The sequence below is a fragment of the Nicotiana tabacum genome, chromosome 6 (assembly GCF_000715075.1).
Source record: "Nicotiana tabacum cultivar K326 chromosome 6, ASM71507v2, whole genome shotgun sequence".
Classification (NCBI taxonomy): domain Eukaryota; kingdom Viridiplantae; phylum Streptophyta; class Magnoliopsida; order Solanales; family Solanaceae; genus Nicotiana; species Nicotiana tabacum.
In genome coordinates, this window is record NC_134085.1 from 137,497,109 (window position 1) to 137,512,711 (window position 15,603).

Here is a 15,603-nt window from a genome sequence, read left to right on the forward strand (position 1 = left end):
ATCTATTTAGATTATGTATACTTCCATTAAATATATTTTCATTTATAATTCTAATTTTTAATATTGTCTTAAAATTGTCAAGTGGCTTCATTTTAGCTTGCCACTTGGCTTAACCACATGTTTCACTACTCTCCTTTTAATATAATATAGATTAATGTGTAATATACAATGATTCTTTCTCAAAAAGGATACATACCATAATTGAATTATACACAAAATCTATATTATACACAAATTTAATTAAAGAGTATATATGGACCGGATTGATTCGGTTTTTATCAAAATCAAATAAATTCAACTATATCGGTTTGGATTGGTTCGGTTTTGTCGAGTTTTCGAATTTTTCGGATTTTTGTTATATCAATATTATTTCAATCTTACTTTGTTAAATTTTTATAAGTAAATATATGTTTAGTAAAAATTGAAAAAACTGACAAATATATGATCTATTTAAAGATTCTTATGGAAGAATTTTCTTACTAATACATGATAGTTATTTTTTTATCACAATAATTTAACGCTAATGTACACTTTCAAGGTTAACCAAATTTATTAATTAAATGAATCTATATAATGATATATTCTATTTTAATTTTAAATTATGGAAATACCATTTTAAATTCGAAAAGGATATTTAATAGATCATGATATATGAATATGGAATAACAAAAGGATTGATACATTTTACTAACACTTGATAAGAAAGTGATCATACAACCCATTATTATTTAAAGTTAATAAATATGGAGCAGTTCATATTTAATTAAATATTACATCCCATAAGAGTATCGCAAATATTTATAGACATAAAGAAAATTCTATAAAAAGTTTTAAAAGTAAATATAAAATTATATATTTATATCGGTTTGGTTCAGAGCTTTTTACTCAATACCAAACCAAATCAAACCAAACATAATCGGATTTTTTAATCGATTTGGTGTGATTTTCCGATTCGGTTTGTACACCCCTAGCCATGTTGTTATGTTAGTGCCGGTTGAGTTCTGTTGATGTCATGTCGATCAAGAGACATTATCAACCCCTAGCCATGTTGTTATGTTAGTGCCGGTTGAGTTCTGTTGATGTCATGTCGATCAAGAGACATTATCAACTAATTTCAAATAGAAAAGGAAAAAATGAAAGAGTTATAAATATAATATGCCACGAATTGAAAAGAGATTGAAATTTCAGTTTCCAAATACACTTTTTTCATTTTAACTTCAAAAAATACTTTTTTCTCAAATATCACATTTTTAAAGTTCAAATGCCCATTAATCGTCTTGTTTGGTCGGCAAATAGATAGATTCGGAATTCTGACCAATAGTGTAGTATTTCCAATTTCAAATTGTACAGTATCTTATAAGACTACTAGTCCGAAATTCAAATAGCAAAGAAATTGGGTAAAGTAGCTGTCACAGATGTTAAAAGTCTATGAATTTGCATGTCATTCCAGTTTTTAAATTAACACTCAGATGTTTCAATTAATCAAAGATGAGTCTTTATATCATCCTTAATTTGACTATGATGTTCAGAGTGATCATATCTCATATTATAACTAGAGCAGAAGCTGGTTTAACATTACAAAGCAAAGCAATAGCAAAAAATAGCATAGGGCTCTCATAAACCTAGTGATGATATCACTGGAACATTTTAGCAAGTAACTTTATATAGAGATACTATTCGGAATTCCTTTGGCAGTAAGTCTCCAGGTTCACTAGTCGGATAGAGCAATATGTATGGCATGTTAACTGGCCCAGTCCTGTTCCTCCACTTCTTATCATTGTTCATCTTTGTAATATTTTCCTCAATTTGAGCCAGGCTTCTTTCCAAACCTTTCAAAAGCTTGCACAGCTTCTTTGTCCTTGGTCCACTCAGCAGCATCCCTCTGACCAAGATAAATTTCATCTGAAGTATGTGTTGACAAAACTTCAAGAGCAGATCCAATCAGAGTCTGGAACTGTGGTGTAATTGTCTTCAGATATCCCTTTACAGGGTTCAACTGCAACTCCTTATACTCAGGGGTTCCGGGCTCAGGAATAAGCCTTCGACTCATACCAGGGCGATGTGGTGCATAGCCTCCATAAGGGTACTGCCCAAAGTTAACAGCTGCATGAAGAGCAGATGCCATCCAGATAATGATAGTCACTGAGTCAATCAGTTCTTGGCGTGTCTGCATTTTAGGCCACCAAGGCTCATCTTTCTTGTCACCATGTCCTATTTCGCGGAGTTCCCTCCACCAGGCTTGGAGTTCAGTGTCCTTCTGAAGCATGTCATCTGATTTGTAATACAAACTAATATATTCCTGTACCCAACTTTTGATTGCTGACCAGATTTCAAGTCCATCCACAGCATAAGGATAGTCTTCAATTAGCAAGCGGACGCCATGTTTGGATGAAGGATCCTCGAGTGCCACTCCTCTGACGAAAAACAGTACAAAAAAAAAAAGCAGTATTACATTAGGAAATCATTACAAAGTAGATAAACTAGTGCACCAAGTTGTGACTTACCTCTTAACAAGTTCAGCAGTGAGAGCTTGATCAGGGAAAACCCAGTCGCGGTAAGCAATAGATGTCAATTCCATTGACAATGGTCCTGGAAAAACAGTCTCTCAACAATACCTCCAGCATTAAGTACAGCCTGACGAGCCAAGGCATTGATATGCATAGTATCACGGAAGTGAGGATGCAAAAGCTTATAGACAGGATGGAGCACGCTTAGCTGCCTATTTGCCGCAATCACAAAAGGCTCAACTGATGCATGAGTACGTAACCTGTGAAGAACATTAGACATGTGATCAAACAAATGTTCAGTAACAGACTAAACTACATAGACTTCAACAACAACAACAACAACAACCCAGTATAATCCCACCTAGTGGGGTCTGGGGAGGGTAGCGTGTACGCAGACCTTACCCCTACCCTAGAGTAGAGAGACTGTTTCCAAATAGACCCCCGGCATCCTTCCCTCCAAGAACATCACACCTTGCTCTTGGGGAGACTCGAACTCACAACCTCTCGGTTGGAAGTGGGGGTTGCTTACCATCAGACTAAACTACATAGACTTCAGTTAGTTTGAAATACCAGTGACTGAGAAGCTGATGAACTCCAGAATCATTAATTGCTACAAATGCCTTTGCAATTTGCCATAAGACACGCTCAACACCGTTTTCAGCTGGAGTGAATACTATGCTAATAGCACCAAGTTGATCTCCATCTGGATGAGGCAAGCTTAGTTCAGTGGCAAGCGGTTTCAAAGTACCATCCTTTTGCAGAAGGAGCACAGTTCTTGAGGCATAAATCTTTGAATGTGATGTGTTAACTTTCCTCGCATACGGCATCACAATGTCATGGTAGTTCAGTATGAAAAGTCGGTTCATCTCCATGGCCTAGGAAGAAGCAAATATACATTTGAGTCAGCACTGACCAGATTAAGCTACTTGGAAGGATTTGCAAGAAACAATAAACAGATTAGTCACTTACCTCTTCAATGGTCGTTCCATCTAGCTGATTCTGTATTTGTTCTCTGGTTATTTTGCTTGTTTGGTCACCAAATAATTTTGGATCCAGTTTGCTCGTTGGGGGGAACTCCTGTACCAAAAAATGCAAAGAATGATCTACTCCATTCTTCAGATAATAGACAAGATAGAAGTATCAGACAAACAATTGAAAGTTTTTACGTTGAGGCCAGTTATGCACACAGGATTCAATCCATCTAACTTCTCTCTTCCAAATTCTTCATCTGACTGTAGGATTGCGTACGACAATAACAATCCTAGAAAGATCTTTTCGTGTTTAAAATTTATTTACATGCCAAAAATCAGATCTAAGACGTACCTGGTAAAGAGTGTCTCGTTTCAAAATTTCTTCGATGGTGCGAAAACTCTATGCATATCCACACCGAGACCGATCCTTGCTATCAATTCTTTGATCAATGAAACCCGCGAACAAATTAAAAGAAATATTTTGTTGAAATTTTTCTCAAAAACTTCAACTAAAATAGAAAGAACAAGAAACTAAGTTTTCTTGTCAAGAATATTTCTTGGTTTTTTTGTGGCTTCTTAAAAGTTATATCACTTGTTCACCCTTTTCTTTTGGGTGAAGTACGATATCTATATATATATATAGATATCTATATATATATATATACTCAAGCACCAAATTATTAATTTATGTTAAGAAACACGTGAAGACCGTTGAGGATCAAAAATCAAAATTGGATTCTTATAATATTATATTGTAAAATACAAATCCTATTCATAATATGACAAACTAGCCAACAAATCCTTTTGACCTTATACATAAACTACTAATCTCATTCTTTGAATTTGATAGTCGACGTTATGTTGTCCAATTCTAAATTGGACTTTTATTTCCAAAAAAAAAAAACGAATCCCAGGCTGCCGAAAAATTAGACTTTGCATATTCAATTCCAATTTGGATTCTAAAATCCTTGTTGGTATTTTACTATAGAAAATGACATCTCATTCTTAAAAGGATATCACGTTGCCCGCGAGTCCTTTTATGGACGTTTACTTTGCTAATCCAATTCGAAATTGGATTCAATCAAAGACTTCCATTAATATTTTATATAAATAAATATTTGTTATATATATCACATATATATTTCAACCAAGAGATATAATTTAATTTTTATTCCAAATAGAAACTTCAATTTGTTCACAATATTAATTATATCCTCTGTGCTAGCAAAGAATATAATAATATTTCATTTGGACTAATAACTAAATCTATTTGACTAATTAAATTCCTTAATTTAATTATTAAATAATAAGTTAATTAATCCTTTAGCAAAGATCAGAACACTCGTAAGTGTGCAACCCCATAGGTTCAATACTAAACCGGTAGTAAATTGATCACATCAATATACTAATCAAGGGTGGCGTCTAGCAACACTCCTTAACGACCGGATAGTATGAAGTATACAATTTACTCTCAAGAACCAGTAGAAGAATAATGTAGTAATTCCTTCTGTCCTTATAGCTCTGGATCACCCTAGGATATGGTTCAACTGTCAAATCCTAATAGGCGACCAACTATGTGTTCATGTCAAATATAATCGACCATTGAATAACCTAAGAAACTCATTTCTTCTTTCATTCAATTGCCCTGACCTAGGTCTTAATTTGGTCATTTATAATTCATGACAACATGAAGCTTAAACTCATTACCAAGAGTTGATAGATTCCATCTTGATACATCACTAATTCTACAAGTATTTAATCGTACCCAATATCCTTTCAACTATCGCCCTAGGGCCATAGGTGTCTGGTATCAAAGCACAATAAATGACTTGTCAATTACTATGACGATCTCAGGTCAAAGGAAACTCTTACATCACATTCTTCAAGAGAATATCCTATTGATAGTTTATAGTAATTGTAACCATTAGGATTTATCCAATGAGTCGGTTCAATGATCATATCTCTATATGCATCATCTATCTATGTGATTTAGTTAATGAGATCAACTAATTTTTATCCCATAAAGACGATCACATAAATATTGATCTAACCGAATTACTAATGTCCAAGTTAATAATCCTTCGATCAAGAACAAATTTAGATTAAATTATAAGAGACTTTGCTCTCATTATCATGATCTCTATGACGATGACAAATCTCAAAATTTAATCAAGGACCTTATCAAATTAATCAAACAATTAATTAATAACTATGATAAAAGAATATCAGGTGCCATATATATTTCATATCAAATAATGTTCACAAAAATATGTTCAAATCATCAAATATGATATTGGATCTAGGGCATATCTACTATATCCCTAACAATCTCCCACATGCACTAGAGCCAATCGCTCTTGTACTTCATTCCCAAATTCCACTTGTGCTTGTCAAACTCCTTTGCGCCAAGAGCTTTAGTGAATGGGTCTGCAGCATTTTCTTTTCCATCAACTTTTTGAATCTCGACGTCTCCACGTTCAATGATCTCTCTTATCAAGTGATACCTTCACAGAACGTGTTTGGATTTTTGGTGTGATCTTGGTTCTTTTGCTTGAGCAATGGCTCTAGTATTGTCACACAACAGTGGAACCGCACCTTCTATTGAAGGAACCACACCAAGTTCAGTTAAGAACTTTTTCATCCATACAGCTTCCTTAGCAGCTTCACTAGCTGCTATGTATTCTGCTTCAGTTACTGAATCAGCTACTGTAGCTTGTTTGAAACTTTTCCAACTCACCGCACCACCATTTAAGGTGAATACATAACCAGAAGTAGATTTGCTATCATCTCTATCTGAAGAGAAACTTGCATCAGTGTAACCTTCAAGTTTCAACTCAGAATCTCCATAGATGAGGAATTGGTCTTTAGTCCTTCTTAAGTACTTAAGAATGGTTTTCACCACCTTCCAATGTTCCTCACCAGGATTTGCCTGATATCGGCTAGTCATTCCAAGTGCATAACCCAAATCAGGACATGTACATGTCATGGCATACATGATAGCTCCCACTGCACTAGCGTATGGGATCCTACTCATGCGTTCTCTCTCTTCAGGTTTTTTAGGACCATCCTCCCTACTGAGAGTAATTCCAGTACCTATCGGTAGATAGCCTCTTTTGGAATTATCCATGTTATATCTCTTTAAGATGGTATTAATGTACAAAGACTGGGAAAGTCCAAGCAGCTTCCTAGATCTATCTCTATATATCTTTATTCCTAATATATAAGCTGCTTCTCCCAAGTCTTTCATGGAGAACTATTCAGATAGTCAAATCTTGGTACTTTGTAATGCCGGTATGTTATTCCCTATGAGTAATATATCATCAACATACAACACTAAGAATATAATTGTGCTCCCACTAACCCTTTTGTACACACAAGGTTCTTCTTCGCATCTAACAAAATTGAACTTTTCAATTGTCTTGTTAAAGCGAATATTCCAACTTCGAGAAGCTTGCTTTAGTCCATAAATAGATCTTTGTAGCTTACAAATTTTATTATGATCAGATGAAGATGTGAAACCTTCAGATTGTGTCATGTACACATCCTCTTCTAGCTCACCATTAAGGAAAGCTGTTTTCACATCCATTTGCCATATTTCATAATCATAGTATGTTTCTATAGCAAGCAAAATCCGAATAGATTTGAGCATTGCCACGCGAGAGAAAGTCTCTTCATAGTCGACTCCTTCTTTTTGACGATATCCCTTGGCAACAAGATGGGCTTTGTAGGTCTCCACCTTTCCGTCTGCTCCAATCTTTTTCTTAAAAACCCATTTACATCCTATAGGTTTTATATCCTTTGAAGGTTCAACTAAAGTCCATACTTTATTTTCCTTCATAGATTCTATTTCAAATTCCATGGCCTTTTGCCACTTCTCATAATCAGAACTTTGTATAGCCTCTTCATAGGTCTTAGGGTCATCATCATTATGATCAACTCATTTGATACATCATCTTATACCATTAAATTTAATCTAGTTGGTACATAACGTTCTCGTGTAGACCTTCTAAGAGATACTTGTACAACCTGTTCACCTTGTGCTGGATTTGGTTGTTGTTCAATTTGGTTTGGAACTGGTTCATTAACCTATTCTTGAACTTCATTTAGTTCTTGAACTTCAACCGTTGAAGATGGCAACTTCCTTGGCAATTTCAAAACATTCAATAAAGGTTCTTCAACTTGGGTCTCATGATCTTTACATTGTGTTGATTCATTAGTTTCTTGAACTTCATCAAGTTTTATTTCTCCATTATAATTTCCTTCTAAAAGAAATTCCCTTTCCAAAAAGGTTGCTCCTTTGGCCACAAACACTTTCTGGTCAGAAGAGTGATAGAAATAATATCTCATTGTTTCCTTGGGGTACCCAATGAACCTATATTTATCAGATCTTGAGTCAAGTTTATCAGACAAGAGTCTCTTAACATAAGCTGGACAAACCCAAACTTTAATATGTTTAAGGTTAGGCTTACATCCTTTCCATATCTCATATGGTGTTGTAGAGACTGACTTAGTGGGAACTTTATTAAGTAAGTATGTTGCTGTTTCCAAAGCATATCCCCATAAATTTATTGAAAGATCAGTGAACCCCATCATAGATCTCACCATATCTAATAAGGTTCGATTTCTCCTTTCAGACACACCATTGTGTTGTGGTGTTCCTGGAGGTGTCCACTGTGAGAGAATCTCATTCTCTTTGAGATATCTGGTAAAATCTTCATTAAGATATTCTTCTCCTCTATCAGAACTTAGTATTTTGATACTTTTACCAGTTTGCTTCTCAACTTTACTACGGAACCTTTTGAACATTTCAAAAGACTCAGACTTTGTTTCATAAGATACACAAATTCATATCTTGACATATCATCAGTGAAAGTGATGAAGTAAGAATATCCACCTCTAGCTTGAATTTTCATGGGCCCACAAACATCTGTATGAATTAGTCCCAATAATTTAGTAGCTCTTTCTCCACTTTCAGTAAATTGAGATTTGGTAATTTTTTCTTTTAGACAAGATTCACAAGTTGGATATGATTCAAAATCATATTTGTCAAGGTATCCTTCCTTGTACAACTTGTTAATTCTTTTCTCTCCAATATGACCAAACCTACAATGTCAAAGGTATGTATGATTTAATTGATCATCTCTTTTTCTCTTAAGACTTGAAACATGCATAATTGAATTAGCATTCACATTAAGTAAGACATAAACATCATGTTGGATATAGTCATTCACATATAAATTATCACCATAATAAATAGAGCAAATACCATTGCCTATATTTATGTGAAAATTACGTTTACCTAACATAGAAGCTGAAATTATATTCGAAACAAAGTTAGTAACGTAATAACAATCATCTAACATAAGTACTTTGCCCGTAAGTATTATTAAAGAAATTGATCTTACAGCTATGGCCACAACTTTTGCACCATTTCCAACTTGTAGATTAATTTCTCCTTTCTTCAACCTTTTACTTATTTGGAACCCCTGCAACATATTGCAGATGTTATAACTACTGCCAGTATCTAATACCTACAATAAAACATCAGTAGTAGTTAAAGAAACTTTGAAATCATTTTTCAGTTGAGCCTTACCTTGTTTCTTATCATTTAGAGTTGCAGGATACTCCGGGCAGTTTCTCTTCCAATGTCCTATCTTCTTACAGTGGAAACACTCAGCGTCAGATTGGTCGGCTTTGCCTCTTTTGCCTTTGGGTTTGGTCACACCACCCTTAGGCGCAATAGGTTTCTTCTTGGGTTTAATTTTACTCTTACCCTTCTTCTTAGAAGAGTTTCCAACAAACATGACGGTTCCTTTCTTCTTCTCAGATGCAAGTTGATTCTCATAATCAATCAACATGTTGAGCATCTCATGAAGATCACAATCCATTTTATTCATATTAAAATTAATAACAAATTGTGAAAAGGATTCTGATAGTGACTGCAAGATCAAATCTTGAGAAAGCTCTTTACCCAGTTTGCACCCCAACTTCTCAAGTTCTTCAATAAGATCAATTATACGATTGACATAGGGTCCAACTGGAGAGTTTCCAGTCAATTTGGATCCAAATAAAGCCTTAGATAGCTGGTATCTAGTTGTCTTACTTTGTGTACCAAATATCTTCTTAAGATATTCAAGGATTGCAATTGGATCCATATCCTGATGTTTCCTTTGTAGTTCAGAATTCATAGAAGCGAGAATGATGCATTTGTTAGTAAGACATTCTTCCAAGTATTTCTGATAAATCTTGGTGGCATCATCATTATTCTCATCTGGGACTTCCTTGGCAGGCTTATCGATCACATGAATAAGCTTTTCATGCATGAGAACAATTCTCAAATTTCTGTACCAATCATCAAAGTTTGGTCCTACCAACTTGTTGGTCTCAAGTATTCCACGTAGTGATATAGCAGACATATTGATAAATCTAAAATATAGAAAAGAAAAGGCAATAATATAAGAACATATTTGCATATATCATAAAGACATGGACTTTTATCTATATGATATTTCCACTAATTATTTTAAACTATTTACCCTCATTATAGTTTACAAAATCTTTATTTGTGTTAGTGGAGTAAAGAAATCCTTTAACAATATGTATGAACCCCTTGGAAGTCAAGTCATTTCTCACATATATTTTAAAGGTAGGTACTCTTACCAATTGTATCCCTATACAACTTCCTTAAATAGTTCTATGTCAAATAGTCCCCTGGTAGTCAGGTCGATCCTATTGGCATAGTTGAGTTCAATCATCATGATAACAAAGAACTTATTAAATTTTATACTCCCCGGGTAATCCAAACGTCCAGTGTAAAATTGAATAATTCTTTCAATTCATACATCTAATGCAAATAAATAATTTTAATATATTCTCGAACAATAAGTCTCCTGGTTGTCAGGCCACTCCTTCTAAACAAGAAGTAAGTAAAATTATTTACTTTGATGGATAGCTCTATAATAAAATATCTTATATTTTATTATTTAAGAACTCAAATTTTTAGTAAGAGGGAATTGTTACTAAAACAATTTTTAATAACATGAAGATCAAATCTTTTATAGCATATGAATTTAGTTCAAGTTGTCTACATGCTTAGTCCTGAATTAATTTACATCACATGTAATAAATAATTCAAAATTATGTAATGAACAAGCACATGACATAAAAACGGAAATTCAACATCCTCTAACATGTTTATCTTATATATATTACATAAAAGAATTCATGCTAGAATATTTTTATTAATTAACATCTCATGAACTAATAACAATTAAAAATAACCATAGAATCATGTAACCTATTATAGATTCTCATTGTATCTATAGTTATGAGCTATCTCAATAGTTATATGAATGCATAATTTATCCACAATAAAATAATAACAACATTCAAACGATTTGACTATTGCATAAGACACATGTATTATGGTTTGAACTCTTCAAATATAATATTAAAATATTTTGTAAATAAATTTTAGACACAATAAACCTCGGCTCTGATACCACTGTAGAATTGTGTATAGATGTTCGTAACAAACCACGAAAGACAATAACAATCCTAGGAAGATCTTTTCGTGTTTAATATTTATTTACATGCCAAAGATCGGATATAAAACGTACCTCGTAAAGAGTGTCTCGTTTCAAAATTTCTTCGATAGTGCGAAAACTCTATACGTATCCACACCGAGACTGATCCTTGCTATCAATTCTTTGATCAATGAAACCCGCGAACAAATTAAACGAAATATTTTATTGAAATTTTTCTCAAAAACTTCAACTAAACTAGAAAGAACAAGAAACTAAGTTTTCTTGTCAAGAATATTTCTTGGTATTTTTGTGGCTTCTTAAAAGTTATATCACTTGTTCACCCTTTTCTTTTGGGTGAAGTACGATATCTATATATCTATATATATATATATATACTCAAGCACCAAATTATTAATTTATGTTAAGAAACACGTGAAGACCGTTGAAGATCAAAAATCAAAATTGGATTCTTATAATATTATATTGTAAAATACAAATCCTATTCATAATAGGACAAAGTAGCCAACAAATTCTTTTGACCTTACACATAAACTACTAATCTCATTCTTTGAATTTGATAGCCGACGTGAAGATGTTGTCCAATTCTAAATTGGACTTTTCTTTCCAAAAAAACAAAACCCATTCAAATGGGATTGTCGCTGCCGAAAAATTAGACTTTGCATATTCAATTCCAATTTGGATTCTAAAATCCTTGTTGGTATTTTACTATAGAAAATGACATCTCATTCTTAAAAGGATATCACGTTGCCAGCGAATCCTTTTATGGACGTTTACTTTGCTAATCCAATTCGAAATTGGATTCAATCAAAGACTTCCATTAATATTTTATATAAATAAATATTTGTTATATATATCACATATATATTTCAACCAAGAGATATAATTTAATTTTTATTCCAAATAGAAACTTCAATTTGTTCACAATATTAATTATATCCTCTGTGCTAACAAAGAATATAATAATATTTCATTTGGACTAATAACTAAATCTATTTGACTAATTAAATTCCTTAATTTAATTATTAAATAATAAGTTAATTAATCCTTTAGCAAATATCAGAACACTCGTAAGTATGCGACCTCATAGGTTCAATACTAAACCGGTAATAAATTGATCACATCCAAATAACAGAAATGAGTCAAGCGAAAGTGTCATCCAAAATTACCTCTAATAACATGTGGCGTTGGATACTTATGAAAACCCGGAGTTCCAGGTTCATACACTTTCAGTACATCTTCAAAGTTGTTGAATTCATTGAGAGAGAGATTTCCTAAAGAAGCAAGCTGAGGAGCAAAGACTTGCGCAATGGCTTTCTGTGCATTACTTAGGACATCTGTCATCTTTAATGGTGAGAACTTTTCATCCCTCGGGACATAAATTGCAAAGCTTGCTATTTGTGGAAGCCGGCTTTCACTTTTAGGATCTGTCCAAGCAAGTGTAAAAATAAACAAATAGAGGTTTTAAAAATAGTGCAAATGCTTTTATTGAAAGACTTACCACACTTAGATGGTGGTCGTCCTGTTCTTCCTCTTCGCGGATAAGGATACTCTACAGATCCCCCAAGGACTGGTCTGGCGTAAAGTGAACCATTGTCCGGATCTCCAAGATCATTGTAACAATCATAGTCATAAACCCTGTCCCATTCTTGAAGCTTTCCAGTTCCATTTCCTCTCAACATTAGCAACTCTTCTTCTCTGTACACACGCAATGCTTCAGGAGTTTCACTCGGAAGCCAAGCCTGTTGTAAATCATAAATAATTTCTTGTCGGACAGAGGAGAGTATATGATCTCGTCTATAACACTAAAGTTGAATAAGTGTACTTGTACCTGATTAACAAAGAAAATGCGGTCTGACTGGTATTTCTCAGAAGGATAACCCCAAGAATTGCAGACAAATTGCACAGTGTCTTGACTTGGATCACTAGCTTCAAGAGTGAGTGACTTGAGATAGAATTCACTTGTATTAAAGTTCTTGATGATGAATGCATCTGGAGCTCCAAGCACTTCATGATCCCACTCAAATGTGACACAAAACTTCGATTCGCTGCCTGATTTGTTCGCATCTCTTAAGTGTGAAGGGTTCCCAAGTTTCCCTTTCAAAGTTTTTCCTTCAACAATATAAAAATATGATTATTAATCCACAAATTCAAAAGAAAAAGCATATATTTACACTTAACTACAGCACTAACATGCTAGCTACATAGTAACATAGAAAACATACAAAAGGGTAACTAGACTGAAGTGAAATTATTTGAAACCTATTTAAAAGTTCAAACCTTGATCTCCATGGACAGAACTAACTAGCTGCAGGATGACCTTATGCCCAAGAATTTCAAAAGTTTCATGTGGAGCTAATACTTGAGAAGAACCAAGGTCCAAAGTGTCTTTTTCATAAGCAGAACAGTGCCATTTATCATTTTGATTTCACGTTTGTCAGTGGTTGCCATTATCACTTTGGTAAAGTACAATAAGCCAATATTGCAATGGATTGATTAACCAAGGATTTCGGATTAGGCTTGATAAAAAACAGTAGCAGGTGCTCTGATTTTATAGGTGAAAACTGGCTAGTCTTATGTGACGATTGGAATCCAGTCAATCCACTTTCATAAATGTGAAGTGTTGGAATTGTGTGTTTCATGAATTTTATAAGGACTCCTTAATTCATTAATCACAACTAATTTAATTACCAAGACTTGGCAAGTGTGTGTTTAACAGAGACAATTATCTTAGTTCACATTACATGCAATTGAATGTAGATACTCAACTCTAGTACTTCGTGCATAGGAATTTGGACTAGGAATGTTCTACGTTTTTCGATTCATTCGCAGAGAACAAGGGATGGGGCAGCGGGAGCGTGTAGCAGGGAAAAAAAGAAGAATATAGATTAATAAATCCCCTTCTTCATATGCTACTGCAGCAACTTATAAGTAATCACTTATATAATCCCTTTCTTCATATATTTTCACTATAACATGTGATAATACCCCCGAAGTGGTAAACTAACATGATTTTCAACCTATTATCCAACCAGAGGAAGTGAAAAGATTTCAGCGAAAGAAAAAAAAAATTACCCTTAAAATGGATAACAATTGAATTTATATGTGATTTTAAGGATACATAGATTAATTCGATGCAAATGATTAATGACGTTAGATAAGCAATTAAAAGATAGAATTAATAACCAAACCAATGATGATACTGAACCCCGGCTCGATTTAAGGCTTAACAAGAAGCTCGCCTTTGGTTCAGGACCAGTGCTTATGAAGAACTTATGAACCACAACAAGAACTTTCAATAACTAGAGAAAAATAGATGTATATTGCCTTGGTATGCCTGTTACCATGTTCCTAATGAATAGTCAGCTTCTCCTTTATATAGTAGGAGAGTTTTATCCTAAGTACAATTCTAAAAAAGACAAAAATCTTTCTTCTTGGTAATCACTGATCTATCACTGATACGGGCCGAGATACACGCCGTGACATCTGGTTGGGCACGGATATCACGGCCCTTTGTTAATCGTGTGCGGTCATTTGACAATGTTTTTCGAGGTCTCGTTATTCGAATCAGGTCTGGGGGCATGATCTCGATGGCCCCCGTGGCATGACCTTGATGGCTCCGGGGGCAGGTGTTATGTTCGAGCTTTGATACGGGCGGCTCCCGGCTTCGATCTCGACTATGCGTAGTCACTTCCTCTCTTCGGTCGCCCACCGGGAAATCGGGGTGCTCCTTACCTACGATTTTACCCGTATACAGATAGTCTCCTCTTTTCTCAGAGGGTAGGTTTGCCGAAACGATGAAAAACAACAGATGTTTCCCGGTCCTTTCTTTTGTAAGCTATAACAGAAAATGACGAAGAAGATGAAACGTCCCGTCAGTCATGTCGTTCTAACTTCGAGCACGTGTCAATCATTGGTTGGTTACCCCTGAATGTGAAGCGTCGTGAACTTTTTCTATATAAGGTTTCACCCCTTGTTCTTTTTTCACTTTTCGACCAAACTTCTCCCCTCGAACTCTCAAACTATCATCAGCTTTCTTCAAGCTTTCATATCTTCTCCCTTATTCTTCAAGATTTAACAGTAATTTCCAAGTTTTTCCCCAGATTTTCCCCAAATCATTATACTTAGTTCTTTATCTTTCAAAATATTCTCTTGAGTTTTCAAACTTCTTCAAATAACAATGGCTAAAACGTCTAAATTGGTTCCTCAACAAGTTGTTGCTTCATCTTCTCAACCAGCCACTGGTACCGAGGCAATTGCTCATGTAGTAGTTTCGCTCAAAATGACTTCTCTTGAGGCGGCTGTCGATGAATCGGGTCCCGAGCCTCCCTTGAAAATGTTTATTACCAGGGGATTCTCAATTGCAGATGACTTTAAGGTCGAGAAACCCTCGCACAAACAGGCCCGAGGTGAAGGAGCATCAAGATACATTTGCTCCATGACCGAAGATGTCCTTCCCGTGGTCCAAAAGGATTGCAACTAGGAAGGCATGGATGTAGTAGTCCCCGGGCCCCAGAATGCCATTACTACCCATATGAAGGGGGTACCTAAGTGTTTACACTTTTTCCTTCACACTAGGTC

General features: G+C 34.6%; 1 pseudogene; it reads right to left on the reverse strand.

The window, feature by feature from the left end:
• Window positions 1–1,660: 1,660 nt before the first annotated feature.
• On the reverse strand, window positions 1,661–13,473 carry LOC107803451 (putative linoleate 9S-lipoxygenase 5; annotated as a pseudogene).
• Window positions 13,474–15,603: the final 2,130 nt, after the last annotated feature.